The sequence below is a fragment of the Dipodomys spectabilis genome, unplaced genomic scaffold (assembly GCF_019054845.1).
Source record: "Dipodomys spectabilis isolate Male_0828 unplaced genomic scaffold, ASM1905484v1 ptg000309l, whole genome shotgun sequence".
Taxonomy (NCBI): domain Eukaryota; kingdom Metazoa; phylum Chordata; class Mammalia; order Rodentia; family Heteromyidae; genus Dipodomys; species Dipodomys spectabilis.
In genome coordinates, this window is record NW_024870986.1 from 445,444 (window position 1) to 453,004 (window position 7,561).

Here is a 7,561-nt window from a genome sequence, read left to right on the forward strand (position 1 = left end):
CCAGAGCTAAATGCAGCCTCAACCACGAATCCTCAGACCTCTCAAGATGAACCCAGCCATTTGTTAACTGGTCTGCAAACAACCAGCCCCCAACATAATGAACTCCAAAGCTCTACACTTCAAAGGAAAAGGCTTTTTCCTTTCTCTTCATCCTACTTCTATCCAGACCTGTCCTATCTTTCAGGTCTTTTCAGTTTTTCCTTTAACCATTCCCTTCTTCTCTTCAGGCTGCTCTATTCTTGAGAGACCTGCCCTGCCCTGTCCAGGTGGCCAGTTGCCATCCTTCACCACCTGCTCTCCCTCAATTTCCTCTCCTCCCAGGTCTTTACCCTCCTGTAGTTCATCACTTCTTTCCTTCCAGGACTTTCTCCTTTTTCTCTCCCCTTCTGTTGCTCTGAACATGCATCTTATATATAGGCTGTACCATTCCCCCAATGGAATATATTTCCTGCATAAGGGTTTTCAAACATAACTTCCCAAATGTCCATGCCAAATCACTTCTTGGCAGCTCACCATGTGGGGCTTGACATCCGATCTCCTTCAGCAGCATGTCCTTCCCCCTCCAGTGGCATGTACTCCCCTCTCCGGTGGTCTAGACCAGGAGGCCATGATGACTATCTGTTCCCGTGGATTATAGGGGCACTGCTGGTTATTACAATGTCCTCATGGTGAACTAGGAGCAATTGAAATTGGACAAATAATTGTGATATTACAACTTGTGACATAACTAACCCATTGTGACCTCATCACCACTGTGACATTACAAACCCATTGTGAAATCACATTGTTGTTTTGACACTAGGATCACACTGTGACATCCCAAATCTATTATGACCTTTTATAACCTTTGAAAAAAATACATAGCTTTGTGGCATCACAGTCCCTTTGTGCACCCAAATCCCCACTGTGAAATAGTAACAATTGAGAATCATACATGACATTTTCACATCAAAACAATTTGTGAGATCATCACAATTGTGACATCACATTGAAGTTTTGACACCATCTGCTCATTGTGAAATCACAAAACGAAAATGATATGATAGAATTAGAACTTCACATTGTCATTGTGACATCATAGACACAGTATGAATGCCTTTTCTGATTTCATTCTATTTCAAATGTGGCCTGTAGGTTGATATCATAAACAAATCATGAACTCATAACCATTGTGACATCACAATCCCTTTGTACATCACGTTGCCATTGTAATATCACAAACCCACCGTGACATCAAAAACCTATCCTGTCATCATCTTTTGTGACATGCTGCAATTCTGATACCTTAGGCCTTTTTGTCCTCATAATCTGTTGTCGACCTCATTAGATTTCACATATGACATTTGATATCACAAATTCCCCGTGACATCATGACCATGGTGAGATCACACTGCCAGATGTCATAACCATTGTGCCAAATTCTGACATCACAAATCTTTTAGGATTTCAATATATGTGTGACAACACATACTTTTGGAGAAGCCACAGTACCTTTGTGAATTCATATACTCATTGTAAGTTAAAGACAATTGAGAACCATCATGTAATTGTGACATGCCCGATACATTGTGACATCACTGATCTTTTGTGACTTCATCACGAATGTGGCATCATCAACTAATTGTGACACCAAAAGAATATTTTGAAATGATGTAGTGAGTTTATATTGCCATGGTGATATCACTGTCCTATTGTGTATTCACAAACCTAATATGACCTCATAACATTTTTAAAAATCCATGTCCATTAGGACTTCAAGCCCCTTTTGTGAACTTTATGCACATTGTGAAATACTAGCAATTGAATTGGGACATGTGTTTGAGATATTACAAAATCATCATGATATCAAAAACCCATGGTGACCTCATCACAACTGTGTATCATAAAGCTATCATGACCCCTAAGTACCTCTGAAAACACACATGGCATTTGTGACATCACAGTCCATACATGTACCCATATCCTCATTGTGAACACATGACAATTGAATTCATATATGCCGTTGTAACACCACAAACCCTTTGTGACCCCATCACCACATATTCATTATGACATCATTACTTCCTTGCAACATCACCAATTTACAATGACCTCATAGCATTATGACATTATATTGTCATTGTGATGTTATAGACACATTGTAAATGCCTATTCTCTTATTTCATTCTATTTCAAATGTGCCATGTGGGTTGATATCAGAAAACCATTGTGATCTCATAAATATATGGCATCATAATCACTTTGTGACATCACAGTGCCATGGTGTATCACTAACACACCGTGGCATCACAAATCTGCCCTGTCCTCATAAGTCTTGAGATGTGCTGCAATTGTGATGTCTTAGGGCCTTTATAAGCTTGTAATCTGCTTTAAACCTTATAATATTTCAGTTATGATATGTGACATCATAAATCCACTGTGACATCATGATCATTATGACATCATACTGACAGACACCATGAATATTGCATCACACTGTGACATCACAAGCCTCTTAGGACATTTGTGACAACACCTGCCTTTGGAGATACCTCAGTCTGTTTGTGAACTCTTATTCTCTGTGATTTCATGACAAATGGGATTGTTTTTATCATTTGGATATCACCAACCAATTATGACATCATAGACCTACGATTACCCCTTATCTGTATGGCATCAGAAACTAACTGTGACATCAAAATTTGTGAAGTCATAATATTACACGATGATCATGACATCTGTCAGTGTGATATCACAATGGTCATGATGTCACAGTGGATTTCTGGTATCTCATGTAACACATGAAATATGAGGTTGAAAACAAATTCTGAGGGCAAAAGGTCTAAGATATCACAATGTCAGCATGTCACAAAAGTTATGAGGACAGGAGAAGTTTGTGTTGTCACATTGTGTTAGTGATAGCACAATGGCACTGTGATGTCACAAAGTGATTATGATGTCAAAATGGTTATGTAGGCACAAAAGTGCCTTTCTCATATCAATTCTCATACCACAGAATCACAGAATAGGCATTCACAATATGTCTATGATGTTATAATGAGAATTGTTGTCATAATGCAATATGTCATTGAGTTTGGTGATGTCACAATGAGCTGATGTTTCCATAATGAAAAAGTGATATGACACTGTTGAGGATGTCACAAACACTTTTTGATGTTATAGTGGCATGTCTGATCTCAATTGTCATTACTTAACAACAAGGATATGGATACACAAAGGGCATGTGATTTTTCAAAGGAGTTAAGAGGTCATAATAGATTTGAGATGTCACAATGGAATCATGATGTAACAATGACAATGTGGTCACAATTGCTTTCTGATGTCGTGGTGGTGATGATGTCAAAATGTGTTTGTGATGTCACAACGAGTTTGTAATATCACAATCAAATTTCCAATTTCAGTTGCTACCAGTTCACAAGGAAGATACTGTAATAATCAGCAGGGTCCCAATAATATATAGGGTCCAATAATCAGCGTGGCCCCATCTCCTGGCAAGCTGGAGAGGACAAAGTATGCCACCAATGAAGGTGGGGCATTTGGTGGGAGGTGCTGGTGCATTAATCTCCACGTGTTGAGCTGTTAAGAATTTATTGGGCTGTGGGCAGTTTGGGATGTGACAGTTGAAAAATGTTAGGCAGTTGGAGTGGAGAAGGGGTACAGACTTCAATAGAAGTGGAGAGAAAAAGGGAAAAGTCCTGGAAGGAAAAAAGTGGTGTGATAGCATAAGGGGAAAGACCTCGGAGGAGAGGATGTTGAGGGAGAGCAGGAGGTGAAGAATGGCAACTGACGACCCAGGCAAAGCAGTTCAGGCCTGTGGAGAGTGGAGAGGCCTGAAGAGAAGAAAGAACTGGTAGAAGAGAAAAAGGGAAAGACCTCGAAGGAAGTATAGGACTGTGAAGGAGAGACAAAGGAAGGGGAGAAAAAGGCTTGCCCTTTGATGTTTGGAGCTCTTGATATCATAATTTTGGGGGTTGATGGCTTGGAGAACATTTATTATATTAACTGTGTCTTGATGGATTCTCTTGAACTATAAAGGTCCTAATTTTTAGAGACCACATTGACATAATCCATTTGGATGGCAACAGGCCTTGGCCCCAGAGAAAAATCCCCATAGGAGAGAGTGTCAGCACTCAGGGTTGAGAGTTTACCTTGAGTGTTTGTCTCCAGAAGACCAAGAGGGACAAAAGTCATTTAGGAACCTCTAAGGCTACGTCTGGGCAAGCTTGCCAGCTTGTTTTGAGGACCCCCTCTAGAGGTCAAGTGTGGCTTCCTTGGGAAGCCATCTGGGAACTCTTTGAGAGGCTGTGTAGGGCTTCCAAAGAAAGCCATCTGGAACCTCATCAAGAGTACATCTGTGAGTTCCTCAAGAAACCATCTGAGACCTACTCTGGAGTTCATCTGGGGCCTTCTCCAGGGGCCATCTTGGACATTCTCCAGAGGTCATCTGGGGCTTCTTCAGGAGGCCACCTGAGACCTCTTCAAAAGTAGTCATTGGGGCTTCGTTATGAGGCAATCTAGGACCACCTCCTGAGGTCATCTGGAGCTTCTTTGGGTGGTCATCTCGGGTTACCTTGATGAGAAATGTATGACTATCTTCGGACATCATCTGTGACTTCCTTGAGGAGCCATATAGGACCTTCTCTGGATGTAATCTGTGGCTTTCTCAAGAGGGTTATCTGGAACCTCCTCTGAAGTTCATATGTGGCCTCTGTGAGTGGCCATCAGGGAGCTACTCGAGAGGTAATCTCAGCCACATTGAGAGGACATCTGGGACATCCCTTGGAGGTCATCTAACACTTCCTTGGGAAGCCATTTGAAACCACCATGAGAGGTCTTTTAGGGCCTCCTAGGAATGACATATGTGACATCCTCCAAAGATCATTTGTGGCCTCCTCAAGAGACAATCTGGGACATTCTCTCTGTCATCTGGGACCTCCTGTAGAGGTCAACATTGAGAGGCATGGGAGATGTGGGTTGTCTGTGGCTATTGGTCTGTGTATGTATGCTGATAGTTCTGTGTCCTGTATGCACCTCTGTTTACTCCTTTTCTCAGGATGGGAGAACAAGGCCTAAAGGTGTCATATCCAAAACATATTCGCCTCCAGGTTTACAGAATTCCTCAGAGGAAGATGCACTGATGTACTCTCTCTCCTATTCTTTGCCATCATCACCTCTAATGTTAAGTCCTCCCATACCAAAAGTGGTTACTTGTACCAATCTGAGGTGGTACAATGTGGTATGTTACCCTTATTACCTTTGAGACAGGAACATGGAGGAGATGGTGGGCAAGCCCCATTTCTAATATATGTTCCCTTTACAACTAGTGACCTGTATAACTGGAAACAGCAAAATCCATGCTTTTCAGAAAAAAGGGGCTCATTACTTCGTTAGAGACAGTAATTTTCAAACACAAGCACATCTGGGATGAGTGTCAGCAAATTTTACAGTCACTTTTCACCTGGTAGAAAAGGGAGTGAATCCTGCTTGGTGACTTGAAGGTGGTCCTTCGACCAGAGAGTAGCCCCACTATTGAACCAGCAAGTCTTTGCACAGACTTACCCAAGCTGAGACTAACAGCAATTGAGGTATGGAGGTGCTTACCTATTATTGCCAGGTTCTGTTAGCAGGGATACCGCAGTGGCTAAAAAGCCAAATCATCAATCTAAGGTGGGTGAGATTTTACAGTTCCCCAGTGAGTACCCTAATGCTTTTCTGAAACTTCTCCCAGAAGCCTATAGGATGTATAGGCCTATAGATCTTGAAGCCCTGGAGAATGAAAGAGTCCTCCTAAATATGGCATTTGTTACCCAGACAGCCCCAAATATTAGAATAAAGCTTCAAAAGTCAGAAGGTTTTGAGGGAAAAGTTTATTCTACTTTGGAATTAGTCGTCCAGAGGGTGTTTGTTAACAGAGATACCTGGGAAAAAGAGTCTAAGAAAAGGGTTTGAGTTTTGGTAGGAACACCAGAATAGGGATCAAGAAACCCTTGGCAAAGACAGTACAATTCATTTGCAAATGGCAATAGGGAACCTCTAGGACTACATCAGTGTGCTTATTGCAAACAAAATAGACATTGGGAAAAGGAATGCCCAAGGAGGAGAAAGATAGAAAATGACAGGTTAATTAATCACATTAACCACCTGGAAAATGTGTTCATATATCTGGAGAAACATGAAAAGGAGCTTGGGGCTCTGAATTCCAACTATGTTTAATTTAAAAAGCAGCCCTCTGAAGTTAAGAAATGTGGCAAAGAAAAAATTCCACCATTCTATCTCAAAACATAGTCTTATAAAAGACTGAGTCTCCAATATATACCAGTCAAAACCCACTAAGAGATTGAAAGCACATAGAAGAGCACATTGGAGAAAACAGAGAAAATTATTTGACGTGAAGAAAAGATTTAAAGATATAAATTAAGAAATTGTGCGAGTCAAAAAGGAGAAGAAAATCCTCAAAAAGAACCTAGAAAACACTGAAAATCAAATGAAATTCAAGTACATTAGCCTGGGTGAGCATGAGGCAAATTAGGGGACCACAGGTCAGAGGCAAACAAGCACAGGACAGCAATGCTGCCATCCTTGCTAACCACAAGTGAGGCCAAGAAGAGATCCTAATGCTGCATTAAGAAACCATCGCCATGACAAAGGAGCTCTACCTGATATAAGAATGTATTAGGCTGAAGTACATGTTGATTATAAGCTTTGAAGAGTGTCACCAGAAATTCAAAGCAACAGAGAAAGAAGGAAAGAGTAATTAGCAGAGAAGACGGGGAAGTGCTGTGTCATAGAAGAGGAGGCCAGGAAAAGTGAACTGGAAAATATCAGGCTCAAGAAAGAGATTGGTACTATTCAGAAAGAGTTAAAGGACCACATGCTCTGACAGAGAGTGCCGGGGAAAGGAAAAGAGCATTAGGAACAAAAACAGAAGAGCTAAACAAACAGTTGGAAGATCTGTCACAAAAATACACTAAAGTGGAAAACTAGAAAGAGAGACTACTAGAATAAAAAGCCAAAAAGACTGCTGAGATCTTCACCATAAATGTAATGCAGAAACTTCATGTCCCAATGGAACAGGTGGAGGTGGGAAAAATTACCTCTCAATAGCACCTTTGTGAACTTAAGGGAGGAGCTGAAGAGCAAGCAAAGGTGTTGTGAGAAGGAGCAGCAGTTGGCTAGTCAAAGAACTCTCCTATGACCCTGCCAAAACACTTGAAGGTTAAGGAGCACATTGAGAACTAGAGTGGGATCACGAAAGCAAGTTTGAGAGAAAAGGAGGAGAATAAAATGGAAGAAGACTCCAAGGTTCAGAGTACAATACAGGAAGTAAAGAAACTAGAGACCCTAAGATACAGGGAAACAACTGAGCTGATCACGTAGCTTGGGAGACCACTCTAAAACCAGTTGGTTCTCTAGAGCTACTAGTTGTTAAGATTAAAAGAAGAAGCGAACACAATAGTAATAAGTGTGCAAATGTTGATACTGAACTTGTGAAAATAACATACAGGCTCAAGCTTTCTGTTAGTTTACATATAGATATTTGCACCCAGGTAAATTGAGTGAG